Source organism: Triturus cristatus, chromosome 1_1, assembly GCF_964204655.1.
Source record: "Triturus cristatus chromosome 1_1, aTriCri1.1, whole genome shotgun sequence".
NCBI classification, from domain to species: Eukaryota; Metazoa; Chordata; class Amphibia; order Caudata; family Salamandridae; genus Triturus; species Triturus cristatus.
Window position 1 is genome coordinate 715,123,760 of NC_140579.1, and position 22,163 is coordinate 715,145,922.

Below are 22,163 nucleotides of genomic sequence, written 5' to 3' on the forward strand. Positions count from 1 at the left end.
TCCGCTCTACTGAGGGGTCCACTATGTGCTCAAGCCCGAGCGTTTTAGCTTGGTTATTGTTATATACCGTTAGGGCGACAGATGCTTCTGTTTTCGAAGTATAGGGTGGGGGGTGGGGGCTGGGGGCTGGGGTTGGTTTGGGGTTGTTTGTTCCTCCTAGGGGGGATTTTGTTGGTGGGGGATGATCTCCTCGCTGTTGTTGTTCTATGGCATCATGACACTGTTGACCTGGTCTCCTGTCCGCTCCCCCGATGTCTCTCCCTCCGGGGAGGCCATGCGCCTGCGCCCCCTTCAGTCATGGTGTGGTTGTCGTGCCCAACGGGGGGCCCTTTTCTGCGCACTCCCCGGCCCTCCTTGCGATCGACTCCGGGGTCGCCTGCTCCTCACTAGGGATGTGCTTCTTACAGTGGCGCCCGCTCACACCTCATGCAGGGGTGGCGTTGTATTCTGCTCCCTGCTCCGGGCTTACTCCCCTTAGCTTGTGGAGTTCCCTACGGACTGAGGGATGCGTCCCCTCCACTCCGGAAGGCGAGAAGTCTTGTTAGGCCTGCACCCGACTATAGTTATGGCTGACACACCCATTCCCAGGGCCGCACTGCGCATACTATCCTGGAACGTAAATGGTCTTTTGGACTGTTTCGCATGGCAGTCCTCAAATATGCACAGCGTATGGGGATCGACGTGCTTCTCCTTCAGGAGACCCATCTTCTCTGTAATAAATGTCCCTTTCTCGCCCGCTACGGGTATGATAGGGTTTGGCACTCAGGCTTTGCTAGGGGCTCCCGGGGGGTGGCTATCCTGATCAGACGGTCTCTTCCCTTTGTACTGGCCCAGGTGCACTTAGATCCCCAGGGTATGGCTGTTGCAGTTTGTGGCACTCTCAAGGGCCGACCACTCACCTTGCTGTCCCTGTACGCGGTGCCGTCCCTGTTGCAGGCTGCCCTTTCCTACGCCGCAGATTTGTTGCCCACGCTTCCGGCGGGCTCGCTTATTCTAGGGGGGACTTCAATGCCGTCTACACGCCCCGTATGGGCTCGACAGGCCCGATCTCCGTCACCAGAGCCGCTCGCGCGAAGCAGTTGTTGAGTTGGGCTGAAGCCCAGGGCCTGTGCGACGTCTGGAGGGTTTGACATCCACATGCTCGACAGTACACTCGCACCTCGGCGGCGCACCATTCGCACGCCCGGATCGACTTAATTTTTGTCCCATCTACGGAATGTGTGGGTGTTCAGGACACCCGCATTCTTCCACGGGGCCTTTCGGACCACTCACCGATGCTTATTGCTCTCGGCCCGCCTCCTTTCTCCGCCCACCCGATGTGGCGCCTGAATGCCTGGTTCCTTCAGGACAAAGAATTCCGGAGGACAGTGGGAGACGAGATTACCAATTATTATCTTCATAATGTTGGCTCTGTCTCCTCCTCGGCCATCCTCTGGGAGGCCGGCAAGGCGACTAATAGGGGGGCTGCCAGGGGGCACGTGCAACAGAAAACTGGGTACAGCTCCAGCGACTCACGGCTTGCGAAGCACAGGCCTTGGAACTTGAACGGGACCAGGAGGCTTTGGGTGACACCGCGCGGGCGCGACGGCTGGCCTTTCTGAGGGAGGAGATACGTATGCAATCTATGGAGGCGGCTAAGACTCTTTGGCGCTCCTCGGTGGCCCGGGTGTACGGGTGGGGGGGGACAAGAACGGTACGCTCCTCCATTGGCTGGCTACTTACCCTCAGGCAAACCGGATTATTCCTGCCATTGTGGACTCCACTGGCGTGACCCACACAGTCTCCGTGGCAGATTATTACTCCCAACTGTATCGGGCTCGGGCACCGGGGGATCTCTCTTGAGGAGATGATGGGGGCGAACGGGGTCAGTCTTGGGCGGTTGGGACGGGAGGCTGGTGAGACTTTAGACCTGCCCATCATGCTGCAGGAAATCGGTGAAGTGATCAGTCACTTGGCATCCGGGAAGACCCCGGGGCCGGACGAATTCCCGCAGGAATATTACGCCCATTACCGTGAGACCCTCGCCCCGAGGCTTCTGGATCTCTATGCTGAAGTGGTGGGGAAGGGCTCGTTCCCGCTGGAAACGGACACGGCCACGATAGTAGTCCTTCCCAAAACACAACCCCCATCACAATCTTGCTCGCATTACCGGCCGATATCTCTCATTAATACCGAACTTAAGATATACGCTACCATCCTGGCGCAACGGCTTCACCCGCATCTTGTCTCGCTGGTCCACCCGGACCAATGTGGATTTATGCCGGGGGACTAGGCACTGCTTGCGGCGCCTACATCTGGCCCTGGCCCACCGGGAGCGCCTATCTCCATATCTGGCTCTTCTACTGGTCGACTTTGAAAAGGCCTTTGGCTCGGTGGGGTGGGTCTATCTCGGAGAGGTCTTGGAGCGCATGGGTTTCGGTCCCCAGTTTTGTGCCATGGTCCGTGTCCTATACGGGGCGCCGCGAGCCCGAATGTTGGTGAACGGAGCTCTCTCTCACGCATTTTCCATAGGGCGGGGAACGCGGCAGGGCTGCCAGCTCTCGCCCCTCCTCTTCGCCCTGCGATGTAGCCTCTGGCCGTTTTGGTCCGATCGGACCCTGTTCTCCGTGGGTGGGATTGGCCGGGTATGGTCCCTGATAAGATCGCCCTGTATGCGGACGGCGTCCTTCTTTATATCTCAGATCCGGCTGTTTCGTGCCCTCATGTTCGCCGTTTCGGTCAGGTATCCGGTCTTCACCTGAAACCCAAAAAATCTGTCCTGGTCCCGTTGCACCCGTCTAGGGAATGTTTCGATTGGCAGTCTGATATTCCCCTCCGGAGACTCATTTAAATATTTGGGGATCTGGATCACCCTTCTTCCGGAGCTCTGCTGGGCCCTCAACGTGGCTCCTGTGGTTAATAGGACCAGATCGGACCTGGTGAAGTGGCAGTCGCTCCCACTGAACCCACTGGGGAGGATAGTACTCTACAAGATGATGATTCTCCCTAAGTTCCTATACATGCTGCAGAACACGCCTTGCTACTTCTCCCGCTCCTGGTTCTGGGATATGGACAAGATTGCGACTAAGTTTCTCTGGGGTGGCAGTAGGCCACATCTGGCCCTGGACCGTTACCGGATTCCCTCATATGACGGAGGCCTGAGAATGACCAACCTTTATTTGTACTGTTGCAGGGATTCTACTTTTGCACAGAACTATGCGCAGGAGACCACGACCTCAGAGAATTGTGGTGTACCAGAAAACTCCCCTCAGAACCCAGAACCCCTTAACCGACTAGCTTAGTATCTCATTCGTTAACCTAGATCTAGCTAGGTGGTCCCAATGTATAGACAAACCAGAACAAGCGACTTAGATATTTCTCAGGCGTGGTGGGAATCCGAAATACCTGTTCGTACTTATTTGTTAGTCCACAACATAATGATACAGACACGGTAAAGTTTAAAGAGTTTATTTTATAAACCTCGCGTCCTAAGATGCAGTACTTTGGCTAACACTAGCAGACTAACAGTACAGATCAGAATCATGAGCATTATTACAATACCATATAGAATGAAAGGAGCAATCATACTATTAATGACAGTGGTATACGGCCACACTCCTTTCACTATAATCTAATTCATTATTATTATTAGACTATTAGAAGGTCTCTTAGGCTATCAGGGGGGACCCCATACCGTATAGATCAGCTTAGTAGAATCACATCAAAGGATCAGCTCTCACAGCATGCATCAGCTCTTCTTGTTCGAATGAATGTAAAACCAAACTGTTCTGCAATATTAAAGACGCTTGTCCTTCAAACATTGGCAGCTGTACGCATGATATGTCTAACAAGTGTCTACGATCAATCTAAACACAACACTCTGTACCTTCTAGTGACCCAGATGCGTTCTTTGCATGATGTACAGACCAAGGGCACATTTCACGGTTAAGAATGTATAACAACCGTTTGTTATTCTGTAAGGCAAAGTCGAGTCAGCATTTTACAAAATGAATAACACATAACAGTGTCGTGTGCAGCGCAGCAGAAACAACAAGCTAGCTTGTTAACTATGATCTCGGTTATGCTAACTTAGTGTTGTAAATAGGGCGTGGCTTAGTCCATCTCACAGTACTATCTTGCAACTCTGCTTCTGGTGATTCATGATTGGTTCTCCGGCGGGTGGGACGATCCGGCCTATAGGTTAGAGGTTCAGATCGTGGGGTTCTCCTCCATTCAAAACATGCTCTACGGTGCGGTGATCCCTTTGTCGCTCTCGGACGTTACGCGGGCCCCCTTCCTGGCATGGCGTGCCGCCCTACGGCATACCTGCTGGTCGAGGACATTGACCCTAGTCACACCACTTTGGCATGGTACTTGGCTGCGGGAGGTAGCAGGGCTAGAGGGGTTTCGAGCATGGGACCTTCTTGGGATCTCTCGGTTGGGTGACTTGTGGCGGGGGAGCCGCATGTGTTCCTTTCAGGAGCTTCAGGGTCGATTCTCTTGCACCCTTCGCAATTCTATAAATACCTCCAGCTGCGCCATGCGGTCCAGACTCGCGTCCCTCTGGATTCCCGACCACAGCCCGCCTGAGGCTCAGGCGATGCTGGGGTGCCTTGGGAAAGGAGGAATATCCCGTATCCATCGCTCACTGGTTAATAACACCCCGGTGGACTGGGATGGACTGAGGCAGCGCTGGGAGACCTGGGTGGGCCCATTGGATGAAGCTGACTGGAGGGACGCCCTTATGGCCCCAAGGACGATCACCGCATCGGCTAGACTGCGGCTCATCCAGCTTTATTACCTGCATGCCGCCTACCTGACCCCGACGTGCCTCTATCGTGCAGGCCTTTCCCCGGATGCTTCATGCGCCCGCTGTGGGGTTGACCCGGCGGACTTCTTCCATATGGTCTGGAATTGCCCGTGCTTGGGGAGTTACTGGGGTGAGATTGAACTTGAATTAACAGAGGTCCTGGGGTGGGAGGTCCCCCATGACCCCAAAATGGCTTTGCTGGGGATAACGGATGGTTTGGATGGCTCCCGCAATGAAAAATATTTTCTAACTACTGCTCTGGTAGTGGCTAAAAGGGATATCGCAGCTTCCTGGAAGCAGATCGATCCACCCAAATGTGCTAAATGGAGAGGGCGTGGACTGGTGTGCCGCACAAGAACAGACGTATGCTGCACGGGGATGCCCCAAAAAGTTTCGCAGGGTGTGGGGGAAATGGTTAGGGGGCTTATTCTAGGGGGGGGGAGTATGGGTAGGGGGAATGGGAGGCTAAGGGGGATGGGGGTTTTGCTATTGATTGTCATTGAATCCATGATATGTCATTTTGATGCCAGTTCAATCGGATTGTTGTATATGATGTCTGAGTTTTTTGTCCTTCCACAATCAAATAAAAATTTGATTATCAAAAAAAAAAAGAATGTCTAAAACAATACAATTTTGAAGGAAAACAAGACGGGTAGCTTGCATTTCTACAGTAATGTTACTAAGTGCACAAGCAGTCTCATTGATAACAGCTTCCACTACCCTGATCAATCGGTGAACCTGAACACTATTGGCCATGGGACTCCAGAAAGGCACCAGGTCTTTCATTGCATCGATTAAATTGCTGCAGTGTGGGATCTGTCTGGTCAACCTGTACTTCCAGCTTATTAAGTAAATATGTCTTGTGATAATCAGAGGGTGCAAAGTAAGTGGGAGGGAGAATAAATGCGATATAGCATCTGCCTGACCATCCTCTAGAGAGCCAGACATAAGCCTAATAACCACAAACAAAACGGGTGTTTTGCGAGACCACAATTGATGGGGAACTAGGGCAATTTAATATCACTGTATGGGAGCAACTAACTACTATTCCCAACAGCAAGGGGCCCTTCACCTTGAACACAAAAGGGGGCACTATGGGCATGCACAGGTATGAGTATCATAGCCACCTTGGACAGCTTTCTCTCATTAAAGGATAATAGCATAGAGAAGTTGTTATAGCCAGTGAATTCCTCCCTCTCCTCCATGGACTCATAGATCCTAACGGTATTTGGCCAGCATAGATAATAGAGGTAATCCCTAAACTGGCTCTGTACAGTCCTATTAGTAACTTCAATATAGGAAGCATAACTCAGTTCCCACCGGGCACTGCAAGACCCATTGTAGGGGAATAAGAGGTGCCTTCCTTTTGACTGAAGATGGCAGGAAGCCACATATCCAACAATCTGTAGCATTATAGCCAATATAGGCATTATGTAAATCCTGAATGAGTGTATTATTCACATATTGCAAGAGGTGTGCTTGCTTATGAGGGGCAAGGGTTATGTAATGATGCTGTGGTATTTGTGTGGTGACTGATGTCACTGACTTGGTGATTGGGTGGTTTTCTTCTAACCACCAGAACATCCCTAGCATTCCTAATATTATCAGAAGACACAAGCACAACAATTCTCACTTTCTTGATCCAAAATTGTTGTACACCAGAGACTGGAGTCTTACCCTCCTGCTACAGATCAGAGTATGACTTCCCAAACGGTCTCAGTTCAATACTCCTCGTCTTACCCATAATGTATTTATAGTGTATAATATACAAATACATGTTCTTGATGAGTGTTTGATGCTTCTCCTTATATTTGTCTTTATGCTCAGACCATTCTTTTTTTCCTCTTTTCAACCGTTCCCTTCCTTGGATAGATAACCTTGTTTCTACAGGCCTGTTACTTTTTTTTCCAAAAGAGAAACAAATCAAAAACACCAACCAACCAAAAGCAAAGTAACAAGGCTCCTAAAAATGTCTATCTACTCTACCAAAGAACATCAAGAGTTCCCACTCTCCTTTACTTCAAAGCCTCACTGGCAAGCTTATGTGCAGGTCCAGACGTTGGTTGTCTTGACTACTGGCATGGGTTGCTATCTCTCCAAAGATAGTTTTTTTTTTTTTAAGTTTATAGTTTTTGACAGTCCTAGGTCCCAAATTATACCTAGGTGAATCACAATCAGGATGCTCAAATAGAAGTATTGGTATCATTTCGGGCTCCACAGGAGTGAAGTTGATAAATGGATGCGCTACTTCTTCTTCAACCAGTTCACCTTCATTAAAAGATACTTGCTGTGGAATTTGTTCTCTTTCCAAATCAGGAATCCCTTGCTTCATGCATTGCTCATAGGGCAAAGGAAATGGAGCTTTCTTGACGTGGCTAGCATGTAGCCCGTGTTTGTGTCCCATGCACTTGACAGCAGTCTGAATGGCAACTAGTAGCTCATGCACCGGTCCTTTCCAGCGTGGCTCAAGACTGTATTTTCTTTGAAAGGTTCGTGTGAAGACCCAGACTCCAGGTCTCAGCCTATAACTTGGACCTTCAAGACGAAGAGGGAGACTGGCCTTCACCTGTGAATGAATCAAATATACATCTTTAGTCAATTGTTCACAATAGTGAACCAGCAAGGCATATACAATTTCAGAAAATGTATTTGGTCTAGGTACACCCCATACATTTGCAGGCCTCCCCATGGCAATTTCCTAGAGAGATAAACCCATTTTCGAGTGTGTAGTGGTGCGAATAGAAAGCAATGCTATTGGTAAGGCGTCAGGCCTTTTCAATTTTGTTTCAGCGCGTACCTTTCCCAGTTTTCTTTTCAAGATACCTTTGTATCTTTCCACTAGGCCCGCAGCCTGTGGATGGTGGGCAGCATTAAACTTTTGCCTTATCTGCAAGTCTTTGCAGACCAAGTCCATCACTTGGCCAATGAAGAGTGCCCCATTGTCGCTCCAAAGAACTCGGGGCAAGCTATATCTTGGGAAGTACTCCTTCACTTTTGCAGTACTCAAGGCTGTGTTATCCCTTAGAGGGTAGGCCACCACCCACCTACTAAAGGCGCAAACAACCACTAAGACATACTTAACCTTGCACACTTGTTCCACGTATGAAATTGATCTGTAAGACTTCGGAGGGCAAATCTGGTGGCGCGAAATGGCCTATTGGGACAGGGGTACCTTTTCCTGTGTTATCAGTAGCACATATTGTGAGAAGTTGGCCTGATATATGATGTCACTAGTTCTAGTGTACACCTTGTATCAGCCCAAACAACCCTTATGGTGATTGGTTGTAAAGTCAACCTTATAGACCAGCTATCCTAGTGGTAGCATGGACAAGAGCAGTCTTAGGCTAAACTCTGTATGGCATGTGAAGCCAGCTGTTATACCATTATAATCCCTTGAATACCAAATGAAAGGACACCACACCAGATATGTATAAAATTAGAATGTATTTATTCTAACATATACCCTCAGCACTCTTTATGAGTTCAGAGGTCTAAGCACAACAATTTCTTAAGTAGCATACGTTAAGTTACACAGGAAAATACAGTTAGGCCCAGGGGCCACGCAAACCATATACTAAAAGTGGTATAAGTACCACGTCACGAACAGAGAGTAGGCCTAGGGCATCGCTGGGGCTAAACTACCCTATCAATAGTTAGGAAGCGTGTGCAGTGTGGAAACACACACGCGGGTTACATTAAAGTCAATGGGAATGTAGTAATTAGAAATAGGAAGAATAAGGACACTGCCGAAGTAACTAGGAGGAAGCAACTGGAGACTTAGACACTTGGATAGTCCATATCCACTGGAGCACTGGAGTACTCGCATTACCTCACCCACAGGAGACGGGTGCATAGGTGTGAAGATGTGTCGGGTGTCGTCGCTGGATCCTATGGATGCCTGAAGAACAGATGCTGGCAGGCGGCCAGGAGGAAGATGTCCGGTGGATCCAAGGGTGGATCTTGAAGGGAGAACACCTTCAAGCAGAGGGGACAAAGTCTGGGTCACTAGCCAGGGACCGTGTGGAACCAGGAAGGAACCAGGGGATGTCGTGCAGAACACAGGTGATGGCTTGAAGCTTGTCTCTGCAGCTGCGTGGACCAGGAGGCGTCGAGGACGACCAGAACCAGGGTACGAGCTGTCCCACGAAGGATCTTGCCGATGGCGGAGTCGATGTCCCGATTGGAGTCAACAATCCTTGGCAAAGGCAACCCACGCGGAATGGGAAATTCACTTCAGATGCAGACCAGGAAGGTCTGAGGTGCTTCTCTTTCACAGGGAAGCAAGGGCCAGTCTGGAGGAGCCAAACCAGCGGTGGAAAGTCAAGGGTTCGTCGTCACTGAGGCTACTAGCCAACGGGCAAGCAACCGGACAGACGCGTCGAGCAGGAAAATGCAGAAGGGCCCCACGCAGAACTCGTGGAGGGCTGATCTTCAGTGCAGATGGTGCTCGGGGTTGGGGCTTCTCAATCCCCAGAGCACAACTTCGAGGATGCCTCAGAAGCTGCGCTGGAAGCTACTCGCCAATTTTCCCAGGTAGCCGGTCCCACGTCTCTCGTCGCCTCCACGGATCTCAGCTTGGCTGTGGATGTGGATCAGGGTCAGAAGTCTGGAGGTCAAGGCGCTGGTCGAGCTCAGCAGTCTGTTCCTTGGAGAACTTGGGCATAGCAAACGGCAGGTCGCTTGTTGGTGCCTGTTTGCACAGGGTGGCCACTCCTTGGCCACAAGGGAGATTCTTCAGTCTTCTTGTCGAAGGTCCAGAGTTTCGTGTCTAGTTTCAATTCAGGATAATCCAAAGTCCTAGAGACCCAGACCCAGACCCAGCCCCCCGGATTAGTATAAGAGTGGGAGCCAGAGCTCCCACTCTTATACTAATCTGGGGGGCTGGGTTACCTGCTAGGTCCCTCCTATGGATGGGACCAGGGAGGGGGGTGGTTACACCCCCTTCCCTTTGTCCAGCTTCGCGCCAGGACTGGGGCTGGAGTGCCCCAGCACCGGTTTGAACCAGACTATGCATGGGACACCTTGTGTGCCCCAGGCAGTGTCTCGTTTCTTTCATCCCTCCCTGCTCCAATACACTAAGCCCTGTCTAGGGTGGTGCTAGCACCTCCCAAGGCAGGAAACCTATTGTCCAAGCCTCCCTCGCTGGAAGGACTCCCAGCAGCAGGAGGTCAGACTTGTGTCTGTGGCAGCAGCATCCATTTTGTGATGCTGGGGCTCTGGTTAACTTTAACCGGGTAGTAGGTCTTCAACATGTCTTCTCCCTCTAGAAGGGGGGAATACTATCCTCATCGCCAGAAATGGTGTTGGGGTAGTATTCCAAAGTGTTAGACACCTTACACAACATGTTTTGATAAAGCCAAACCATAGTTACCTTAACCGCGAGGATTATAAGGCACTTTAAGATATGGTAGGCGATATCATAGAACAGCTATAAGGACATGGTTCCGAAAGCTGCAGACAGGCTCAGCTCATGCTAGAGCACCATCTCACATGTTACCAAGCTCTCTGCCTTTAGGATTGTTAAGGCCTGCCATAGGAGTGACTGAAAGGTTACCCATGTGTCTATATATAAGGTAGGTATAGGAATACTATACCTAAGCAAGGGGTGATTACACGACCTTGCCCCAGCTGAGTGATCAGCCAGTTGTGTCATGATGGGAGGCCAGCCACGGGTGGCATAATACATGCTGCAGCCCCTGGTAGGCCTAGGGTACACCCTTGCCCTGGGTACCTAAGGTACACTGTACAGGGCCCTACAGGGTGATCCTTACCAATTGGGTTATGTACCTAAAGTACATAGTATGAACTTAGAGAGAGAGCAGCTGGGCTGTGGGTCTGATTAGCAGGCCCACAGCCACATCTAAGTCGAAAACCAGTGAAGCAAAAGCAAAAAGTGGGGGTGACCGAAGCAGACCCTACTCTCCTACACAACCCCCCCCCCCAAAACTTAGGGACATTAAACTAACCTTGACCAGTTGAGTCTTCATGTTCTAAGTGGAAATATCTGGAGCGTCCATCTGCATTTGCATGGTCAGTCCCAGGTCTATGTTCCACTGTGAAGTCCATCCCCTGTAGGGAAATGGACCACCTAAGAAGTTTGGGATTTTCACCCTTCATCTGATTTAGCCACAAGAGGGGCTTATGGTCTGTCTGAATCTTGAAGTGAGTGCCAAACAGGTATGGCCTCAGCTTTTTCAGGGCCCAAACCACAGCAAAGGCCTCCCTCTCAATAGCTGACCAACGTTTCTCTCTAGGGGTCAGCCTTCTACTAATAAAAGCAATGGGCTGGTCTTGACCATCTATATTAAGTTGTGAAAGAACAGCTCCCACACCCAACTCAGAAGCATCTGTTTGGACAATGAATTCTTTGGCGTAATCTGGACTTTTCAGAATAGGTGCAGTGCACATGGCCTGCTTCAGGTCATCAAATGCCTTCTGACAGCTTACTGTCCACTGAACTTTCTTTGGCATTTTCTTGGAGGTCAAGTCATTAAGTGGTGTCACAATGGACCCATAGTTCTTAACAAACTTTCTGTAGTACCCAGACAGGCCCAAAAAGCTCTGACCTGTGTCTGGGTAGTTGGAGGAGTCCAGTCCTTGATGGTCTGGATCTTGCTCTGCAGTGGTTGAACCTGACCCCCACCTACTAGGTGGCCCAGGTACACAACCTTGCTCTGCCCTATCTGGCACTTGGTGGCCTTGATAGTGAGGCCTGCCTTTTGCAGGGCCTCTAAAACATTCCTCCGGTCGACCAGGTGATCCTCCCAGGTGGAGCTAAAGACAGCAATATCATCAAGATAAGCTGCACAGTAGTCATCCAGGCCTGTAAGGACTTGATTCACCAACCTTTGGAAAGTGGCAGGTGCATTCTTCAAGCCAAAGGGCATTACCACAAATTGATAATGTCCTCCTGGGGTTGAGAAAGCAGTTTTGGCCTTTGCACTCTCAGCTAGTCTGATTTGCCAGTAGCCTGCTGTCAGGTCAAATGTACTCAAAAACTTGGCAGCTGCCAATCTGTCAATGTGCCTATCTGCCCTAGGTATTGGGTGGGCATCTGTCCTAGTGACAGCATTGAGACCTCTGTAATCCATGCAAAACCTAATCTCTCTCTTACCATCTTGGGTGTGAGGTTTTGGCACAAGAACTACAGGACTAGCCCAAGGGCTCTCTGAAGGTTCAATGACTCCCAGCTCCAACATCTTTTGTACCTCAATCTTTATGCAGTCCCTGACATGGTCAGGTTGCCTGTAGATTTTACTCTTCACAGGCAGACTGTCACCAGTGTCCACCTCATGGGTGCACCAGTTTGTCTGACTTGGGGTCAGAGAGAACATATGTCTATAGGCCTGTAGAACTTGTCTGCAGTCCTGTTGCTGATGGTTAGTGAGGCTGTCAGAAAAGACCACACCATCAACTGAACCATCATCAGGGTTCTGAGTCAGCAGGTCTGGGAGAGGGTCACTCTCTTCCTCCTGCCCCTCATCTGTAGCCATGAGTAAGCCCATGTCTGCCCCGTCAACAAATGCCTTTAACCTGTTGACATGAAGCACCCTTTGGGGGCTTCTGGGAGTCCCAAGATCCACCAAGTAGGTGACTTCTCCCTTCTGTGCAACAATAGTGTGGGGTCCAGACCATTTGTCCTGGAGTGCTGCTGGGGCCACTGGCTCCAACACCCACACTTTCTGTCCTGGCTGGTACACAGTCAGCACAGCCTTTTGGTCATGGCAAGCTTTTTGGAGTTCTCGGCTTGCCTCAAGATTTTTAGAAGCCTTCTTCATGTACTCTGCCATCCTTGAGCGGAGGCCAAGCACATAATCCACTATATCAAGCTTGGGTTGTCTGAGAGGTCTCTCCCATCCTTCCCTTACTAGACATAGGGGTCCCCTCATGGGATGCCCAAACAAAAGTTCAAAAGGGCTGTAGCCAACCCCCTTTTGTGGGACCTCTCTGTAAGCAAACAGAAGGCAGGGTAAAAGGATGTCCCATCTTCGCCTAAGCTTGTCTGGTAAACCTTTTATCATCCCTTTTTAGGGTCTTGTTGAACCTTTCCACAAGCCCATTGCATTGTGGGTGATAGGGGGTAGTGAATTTGTAGTTCACACCACACTCCTTCCACATTGCAGTCAAATATCCTGACATGAAGTTGGCACCTCTGTCAGAGACAACCTCCTTTGGAAACCCCACTCTGGAGAATACTCCAAGTAGGGCCCTTGCCACAACAGGAGCTGTTGTGGTCCTCAGGGGTATAGATTCTGGGTACCTTGTGGCATGGTCCACTATCACCAGTATGAATCTGTGCCCAGCCTATACCACGAGGGAGGCCTTCTGCCATTCACGACCCTTGCGGAGGAGACGGGGCTGGCGCAGGGCCAATTCCTCCGCCATCGGGCACTGATAGAGACGCTGGCAGGTCACTGGGGAGACTTACGGGAGGAGCCGGAACAGCACTTAGTAGTGCAATATCTTCATGTCATGGGCCGAGGGGGGCACCTGATTAAATGGTTCGCCGCGGCCTTGCGAGCGCATGCGGCGCCGAGCCTAGGGGCATTGCGCGAGAAATGGGAGGTGGACCTTGCCCGCCCTATGGCGGATAAAGAATGGGAGAGGGTGCTACAGGGGCCGAGGAGGGTGCCTAGAAATATGAGATTCCGCCAAATACAGTTCTTCGTCCTGCATAGGGCCTACCTTACGCCGGCTGCCATTAATAGATATTTCCATCGCGTGGATGCATGCTGCCCCCGTTGTACGGAGGTTGATGCTGACCTGCTTCACATGCTGTGGGGTTGCCCGGAACTGAACACATACTGGCAGACAATACACGGGGTGCTCCGCAGGTGCACGGGGCGGGAGCTTCCCTCTGAGTGGACTACTTACTTGTTGCACTTCTTTCATAGGCCACCCCCGGCTAAGGTTGCTTCTCGTTTTATAGACCTGGGGATCATAGTGGCGAAGCGACTTATCACTATGAGCTGGAAGGCAGACGCTGCGCCGCATGTGCGGGCATGGCGCGGCTCTTTTCTGGTCTGGGCAAAGGCGGAGGAAGTGGCACTTCGGCGGGAGGAAACACTGGGCCTTAGGGTGACGCCGATTGCATCCCAATGGGGGGAGATGCTGCAGGTCCTGCTACAATCGGAGGGGGGGACCTTGGCAGGGGACAGTGGTGAGCTGCAGGAGTTACGCTAGACGCTAGGGGGCTGTCTGACCTGACGGGGTGTCACGACGCTGGGTATAGCTACTTTGACACCGATGACAGTGCATGCCGCGGCTCTGATAATAGTAAACGAGGTACTCCTGGAGGCGGGGGCCGGGGGGAGGAACCTGACGGGAGAGGGGTATGAGGGGAGGGGCATCTGGAATAAAAACTGAGAGCTGTTGTTGGATGTTTTAGTTGCTACGCTGTGGAGGGGACAGCTACCCAGTTGCAGAATGGGGAGTTTAGCACTGTTTGAATATCTGTTTGGGGGTACACTGGGAAACGTACGCATTTGGCGACAGACGGCGGTATGATGATCTCCACAAGTGCTGAGATCGCAAAACCAAGCGTGGTGATAGATTTACTCATAGCCTCACAGGTTGCAACTTTGGACAATGCTACATGCCACTCATTTGGTATAACATGTTCAGATTGTATGCGATGTGTCCTGAGACTTTACCATACAATAGATGTAACTATGCTCTCTGCCAATATGAGATGTACTGTATGATTCTAATTGCAAACTTAAGAAACAGATTTCTAAATAAATGAATCTGTGCCCAGATGCTGTTTGGGGGTCCATTGGTTCAACAATGTCTATCTCCACTCTCTCAAAGGGAACCCCCACCACTGGTAGTGATATCAGGGGGGCCTTTGTGGTGCCACCTGATTTGCCACTGGCTTGGCAGGTGACACAGGAGCGACAAAACTCCTTGGTATCTTCTGACATGTGAGGCCAGTGAAAGTGAGGGCCAAGTCTGTCCCAGGTCTTATTCTGGCCTAAGTGTCCTGCAAGGGGAATATCATGGGCCAAGGTAAGAAGGAAGCCTCTGAAACTCAGTGGTATGACCAACCTCCTGGACGCACCAGGCTTGGGGTCTCTAGCCTCTGAGTACAGCAGCCCTTCATCCCAATACACTTTATGGGTACCTTGAGCATTCCCTGCAGTATCAGCAGCAGCCTGCTGTCTGAGGGGTTCAAGAGAAGGACAGTCTAATTGTGCCGGCCTCAGATCTGCCCTTGAAGGTCCCCCTGTCCCAAGAAACTCAACCTGGTCAGGTTCCAGTTCTTCTAGGACAGTTCCTTCAGGGCTCTCAGAATCATCCTCCTGTGAGGGCTGATTCTCTACCTGAGGCAGGGGGGAAGGCACAGCCTTAACCCTACTGCTCTTTCTCTTGGGTTGTGTCTGGTCCATTGCCCCAGGATCCAGCACTTGTTCAGTGTTGCATTTTATTGCCTGTGACCTGGTCGCAGCAAGGACATGTGCATCTATTCCCAGCATTTCTGCATGGGTCCTATACTCCACTTCAGCCCAAACTGAAGTTTCAAGGTCATTTCCCAACAGACACTCTACAGGAAGGTCTGAACTCACCACAACTTTCTTGGGGCCAGTTACCCCTCCCCAGGAGAAGTTAACAATAGCCACACTATGGGAGGTAGTGGCATTGCTAGCGTTGGTCACTAGGTAATTCTCACCTAGCATGATCTGTCCAGGGTCCACAAAGGCAGGAGTCACCATTGTGACACTAGCCCCTGTGTCCCTGTAGGCTTGAGCCATTCTCTGGTTGATTAAAGGAGTCTGTCTGCACTTGCCCAGGTTACTGGGGCTCACAGTAGAGGACAAAGCTATGTCCCCATCACGGATCAGAACAGCCTGAGTGGGTATTCTGACTAGGTCAGAATCCACTTCAGTTCCCAGGGTTAACCCTATTACACCCTTTTGCTGAGAACCACCACATACAGCTGGACTAGGGGGTACAGTTGCCTTAGGGGCAATGGTGGTTGGGGGCTTGTCCTTTTTGGTGCATTCACTATACCAATGGGAATTGGACTTACAATAGTTACACCAAGGTTTCTTTTGGCCATCTTTCTTTTTATCCTTTTTGGGACCACCCTCCCCCTGAGCCTTTTGGGGGCCTGGTGAAGACTTCTGGTCTTTTGCTTTCTGCTCATTACCCTTCTGGTCTGCCTTTTTCTGATCACCGCCCTGGTTCTGTTTTTTCTGCTTAACTCTAGTCCTGACCCACCTATCTGCCTTCTTTCCCAATTCTTGGAGAAGTTAGGTCAGAGTCAATCAAGTGTTGATGCAGCAGCTGGTTTTGACAGTTGTTAAGGATTTGCTCTCTCATGATCAAATTATACAATCCTGTATAGTCCTTAACCTTACTACCCAATAACCAGCCTTCCAAAGCCTTAGTGGCACAATCTACAAAGTTAGTCCAGTCCTGAGTCTGTGTCTTCTGGGTATCCCTGAACAACAACCTGTATTGTTCAGTGGTTAGGCCAAACCCATCAATCAGAGCACTCTTCAGGACAGTGTAATTGTCAGCATCCTCATCACTAACTGTGAGGAGCTTGTCTCTACCTTTCTCAGAGAAGGAGAGCCACAAGATAGCTGCCCACTGACTTTGGGGTACCTGCTGTACTTTGCAAGCCCTCTCCAAAGCAGTTATCCATTTGTGGATGTCATCCCCACACTTGTAGGGAGGGACAATCTTCCTCAGGTTTCTATTGTCATAGGTCCTGTCTCTATACTTAGGGATAGTGCTGCCACCAGTGGGTCCTAACCCACTTAACTTTTGCTCTCTGGCCAGAGCAAGTCTCTCTTTGGCAAGGGCAAGTTCTTCCCTTTCAATCCTCAGATTGACTTCCCTCACTCTGTGGAGAAGTCATTCCCCTGTGAGAAGAGGAATTGGAGCTATTAGAGACATGGGAGTGGATAGATTCCCTGGAAGGGGATCTTCCTCTCCTGCTTCCCTGGTTAAGTCCACTTGAGGGTCTGAATGGGGGGACCCCATTCTGACTCCCATGTAGGCTTAAGTTAGCCTGGCTAAGTCTCATAACTTGGACCTGGCAGTCTACCTCATCTCCTGAAGTCCTGACTCATCTAGATCAGTGTTGTGAGGGGAGTCTTCTGTAGAGGGCAGACCCTCATTGGTACATAAGGTACAATCCTGGGAGGCTCTCTGAGCATCATACTCTTCTAAGATCTCCACTAGATAGATGAGGGTAGGGTTGGAACCCTGTTTTAACTTTCTGGAGGTACACAATTGTCTCATCTCCTGAAAAGTTAGGGTATCATATCTAGAGGGTATCTTTCTAGGATATCCCCCTCCTGAGAGAGAATCCTCTTGATCTCCTCTCAGAGACATGATCTAGTGAGGGTGTGGTGTGTGCACCTACCTACACTAGTTGTATCTACTAAAACCTCTCTAGTAGTTGTAGTCAGGGTGTGCTAGGCCCTTCAACCTACATCAACTAAGTTCAGTAGAACTTAAGTATTCTAAGATTTTGTTTTATATGTACCTTACAGTACCTAATGTGATCTTTCAATTTGATATCTCAAGATTACAATGGTATTACAACAGCAAGCTCAGATCCCAACCGCTGCTCACCAATGTGAGAAGTTGGCCTGATGTATGATGTCACTAGTTCTAGTGTACACCTTGTATCAGTCCAAACAACCCTTATGGTGATTGGTTGTAAAGTCAACCTTATAGACCAGCTATCCTAGTGGTAGCATGGACAAGAGCAGTCTTAGGCTAAACTCTGTATGGCATGTGAAGCCAGCTGTTATACCATTATAATCCCTTGAATACCAAATGAAAGGACACCACACCAGATATATATAAAATTAGAATGTATTTATTCTAACATATACCCTCAGCACTCTTTATGAGTTCAGAGGTCTAAGCACAACAATTTCTTAAGTAGCATACGTTAAGTTACACAGGAAAAATACAGTTAGGCCCAGGTGCCACGCAAACCATATACTAAGAAAGTGGTATAAGTACCACGTCACGAACAGGGAGTAGGCCTAGGGCCTAGGGAATCGCTGGGGCTACACTACCCTATCAATAGTTAGGAAGTGGGAGGCCCACGGGAAGCGTGTGCAGTGTGGAAACACACACGCGGGTTACATTAAAGTCAATGGGAATGTAGTAATTAGAAATAGGAAGAATAAGGACACTGCCGAAGTAACTAGGAGGAAGCAACTGGAGACTTAGACACTTGGATAGTCCATATCCACTGGAGCACTGGAGTACTCGCATTACCTCACCCACAGGAGACGGGTGCATAGGTGTGAAGATGTGTCGGGTGTCGTCGCTGGATCCTATGGATGCCTGAAGAACAGATGCTGGCAGGCGGCCAGGAGGAAGATGTCCGGTGGATCCAAGGGTGGATCTTGAAGGGAGAACACCTGCAAGCAGAGGGGACAAAGTCTGGGTCACTAGCCAGTGACCGTGTGGAACCAGGAAGGAACCAGGCGATGTCGTGCAGAACACAGGTGATGGCTTGAAGCTTGTCTCTGCAACTGCGTGGACCAGGAGGCGTCTAGGATGACCAGAACCAGGGTACGAGCTGTCCCACGAAGGATCTTGCTGATGGCGGAATCGACATCCCGATTGGAGTCAACAAGCCTTGGTAAAGGCAACCATGCGGAATGGGAAATTCACTTCAGGTGCAGACCAGGAAGGTCTGAGGTGCTTCTCTTTCACAGGGAAGCAAGGGCCAGTCTGGAGGAGTCAAACCAGCGGTGGAAAGTCAAGGGTTCGTCGTCACTGAGGCTACTAGCCAATGGGCAAGCAACCGGACAGACGCGTCGACCAGGAAAATGCAGAAGGGCCCCACGCAGAACTCGTGGAGTGTGGAGGGCTGATCTTCGGTGCAGATGGTGCTTGGGGTTGGGGCTTCTCAATCCCCAGAGCACAACTTCGAGGATGCCTCAGAAGCTGCGCTGGAAGCTACTCGCCAATTTTCCCAGGTAGCCGGTCCCACGTCTCTCGTCGCCTCCACGGATCTCAGCTTGGCTGTGGATGTGGATCAGGGTCAGAAGTCTGGAGGCCAAGGCGCTGGTCGAGCTCAGCAGTCGGTTCCTTGGAGAACTTGGGCATAGCAAACGGCAGGTCGCTTGTTGGTGCCTGTTTGCACAGGGTGGCCACTCCTTGGCCACAAGGGAGATTCTTCAGTCTTCTTGTCGAAGGTCCAGAGTTTCGGTGTCTAGTTTCAATTCAGGATAATCCAAAGTCCTAGAGACCCAGACCCAGCCCCCCAGATTAGTATAAGAGTGGGAGCCAGAGCTCCCACTCTTATACTAATCTGGGGGGATGGGTTACCTGCTAGGTCCTTCCTATGGATGGGACCAGGGAGGGGGGTGGTTACACCCCCTTCCCTTTGTCCAGCTTCGCGCCAGGACTGGGGCTGGAGTGCCCCAGCACCGGTTTGAACCAGACTATGCATGGGACACCTTGTGTGCCTCAGGCAGTGTCTCGTTTCTTTCATCCCTCCCTGCTCCAATACACTAAGCCCTGTCTAGGGTGGTGCTAGCACCTCCCAAGGCAGGAAACCTATTGTCCAAGCCTCCCTCGCTGGAAGGACTCCCAGCAGCAGGAGGTCAGACTTGTGTCTGTGGCAGCAGCATCCATTTTGTGATGCTGGGGCTCTGGTTAACTTTAACTGGGTAGTAGGTCTTCAACATGTCTTCTCCCTCTAGAAGGGGGGAATACTATCCTCATCACCAGAAATGGTGTCGGGGTAGTATTCCAAAGTGTTAGACACCTTACACAACATGTTTTGATAAAGCCAAACCATAGTTACCTTAACCGCGAGGATTATAAGGCACTTTAAGATATGGTAGGCGATATCATAGAACAGCTATAAGGACATGGTTCCGAAAGCTGCAGACAGGCTCAGCTCATGCTAGAGCACCATCTCACATGTTACCAAGCTCTCTGCCTTTAGGATTGTTAAGGCCTGCCATAGGAGTGACTGAAAGGTTACCCATGTGTCTATATATAAGGTAGGTATAGGAATACTATACCTAAGCAAGGGGTGATTACACGACCTTGCCCCAGCTGAGTGATCAGCCAGTTGTGTCATGATGGGAGGCCAGCCAGGGGTGGCATAATACATGCTGCAGCCCCTGGTAGGCCTAGGGTACACCCATGCCCTTGGTACCTAAGGTACACTGTACAGGGCCCTACAGGGTGATCCTTACCAATTGGGTTATGTACCTAAAGTACATAGTATGAATTTAGAGAGAGCAGCTGGGCTGTGGGTCTGATAAGCAGGCCCACAGCCACATCTAAGTCGAAAACCAGTGAAGCTAAAGCAAAAAGTGGGGGTGACCATAGGAAGCAGACCCTACTCTCCTACACATCATGCATATTTTAAAATGTGACTCTGCCACTCTAGGAATCAGTTCATTGAACCATACTTGATCTAATGTAGCCACTATTCCTTTGGCACTAATGTGAGCCGGGTTGTGTGCCATAGTAACAATAGCGTTAACGTAACAATTAGAGGATCCATCTTGGTTTCTCTGACAGAACTACCCAACATTCTCTTCCATGTTAGCTTCCTGTTGTATTTCTCTAAAATATTCAAATGTGGGGCGTGGCCAAGATGGCGGCGAGGTAGGACGCGCTTTCTGGAGCTCCTGCCCGCCGTCCACCGAAATTAGCTTCGTACGGCTCCTGCGAGACCCGCAGACGGCTGCTGGTGCTGGCGGGGGGCCGCCCCGGGATGTGCTGACCTCGACTGCAGCGGGGCTCGGTGACGATCGGGAGCTCCGAGCAGCCGGGTGCTGGACGGCAGAGGCGACGAGGCCTTCACCGGAGGTCGCTTTGCCGAGGCTTCACCGGAGCGGCGGCCCTACACAGGGACCGCCGGGGCCAGCTACTCTAATCCCGGCCTCTACCTGGAGACTCGCAGTCCCGCCCGCGGGGCGGCCCGCTGGATCCTGGGGGCCACGGCGGCTTAGGAGGTGGAGCGAGGCGGGCTGGGTGCGAGACTCCTGGGGCCCGCCGGACGTCTCGAGGCGGACGGAATCCTGGACCTCAGCGGACCCGGAGCGGGAACCGTTCCTTCCCCGCGTTGGTGGCGCCTGAGTCGGCGCTGGAGGCTGCCCCCTGGGGTCGGCCCAGAAGGAGGGGTTTGTTTGGCGGCGAAGACCGGACAGGGCCCTGGGACGAGCGGAATGCCGCACCGCGGGGGCCTGGTCCAGGTGACCTCCCCACGCATCTGTGCCCCGGCGGGCTGCCTTCCTCCTGCTTTCGGAGTAACCCAGTGCCCAGCTGCGGAGGCGGCGGAGACCTAGTCTACCTCTTGGACTGGGGCGGAGAGGTGAGCCGCGGCGCTGCGATGAGGGCTCATCCTGCCCGGCAGCTCCCCCGCCACATGGGGTCGAGGCCCGGCCGGATCCCCGGCCTGGAGTTGAGGGGGCGGCCCGCCGCATAGCCTGGCTGGGCCCGGAGGCGGTGGGACTGAGGCACATCGGAGGCCAGACAGAGCGTGGTGGCCAGGACCAGGTAGGGGGCACTCACGTTGGCCGGGGGACCCGGGGGGCCCGGCCCTCCAGTGCACCGGCGGGGGAGGACCCGGGTTGCCGCCCCTAGCCCTGTAAAGCAGAAGATTGCCGGCCTGAAGGGCGACAAGGCCTGCACCTGCCTGGAACGGATAGCGGGGGCCGAGGGGAGGACCTGTGGAAGAACCCGCGGGATAGAGGGTATGTCGCAGTTGGACACTGGCCCCTGGGTGTGCATGGACCCCTCCCCTCTACAAACTCGAATGGACGGCGTGAGTCACTAATCGGCACCCCCACGAGGCATTCACCTTGGCCCTGCCTGGCTGCAGGGGCTGGTAGTTGAGGGACGGTCCAAGAACCTGACTCCGCACTACTGGGGTTCACATCCTGGTGTCCCTCGACACCCGGCAGCGGATCTGACGCGTCTCCTGGTGCGGGTCCTTTAGCGGAGACCTCATGACTATGCCCTCATCTAGGACGAGGAAACCGAAACCTCTGAAGGACATCTTCGGGCGCGCTCACTCTGTCTCCAGCCCTGCAGGCGTGACCCCCACGATGGCGACTCCTCAGCAGCCTCCCAGCGCCGGGGATGAACCGATCACCAAAGCGTTAATGGAATCCCTCTTCCAAACTCTCAGGGTGGATCTGCAGACGGTGAAGGCTGACCTCACGGCTGAGATAAAGCAGATCCGCCGTGATATTGATGACGTTGGGGAGCGGGTAGCAACTTTGGAGGAAAAGAGCGATGCTACAGTGTCAGACATGAATACGCTCCAACAGGAGATTCTCCGATTGCAGGATCAGCATCTGGATGTCCAAACTCACCTGGAGGATTTGGAAAACAGATCCCGCAGGCACAACATGCGTATCCGGGG

At 51.5% G+C, this 22,163-nt stretch overlaps 1 long non-coding RNA gene across 1 annotated transcript in view; it reads right to left on the minus strand.

The window, feature by feature from the left end:
- Window positions 1-3,590: 3,590 nt before the first annotated feature.
- Window positions 3,591-22,163, minus strand: part of LOC146870939 (uncharacterized) — a 77,237-nt gene continuing 58,664 nt past the window's right edge. Inside the window, exon 5 of the long non-coding RNA XR_014979880.1 lies at window positions 3,591-7,355. This is a non-coding gene — a long non-coding RNA (uncharacterized LOC146870939). The remainder of the gene's footprint in view (window positions 7,356-22,163) is intronic.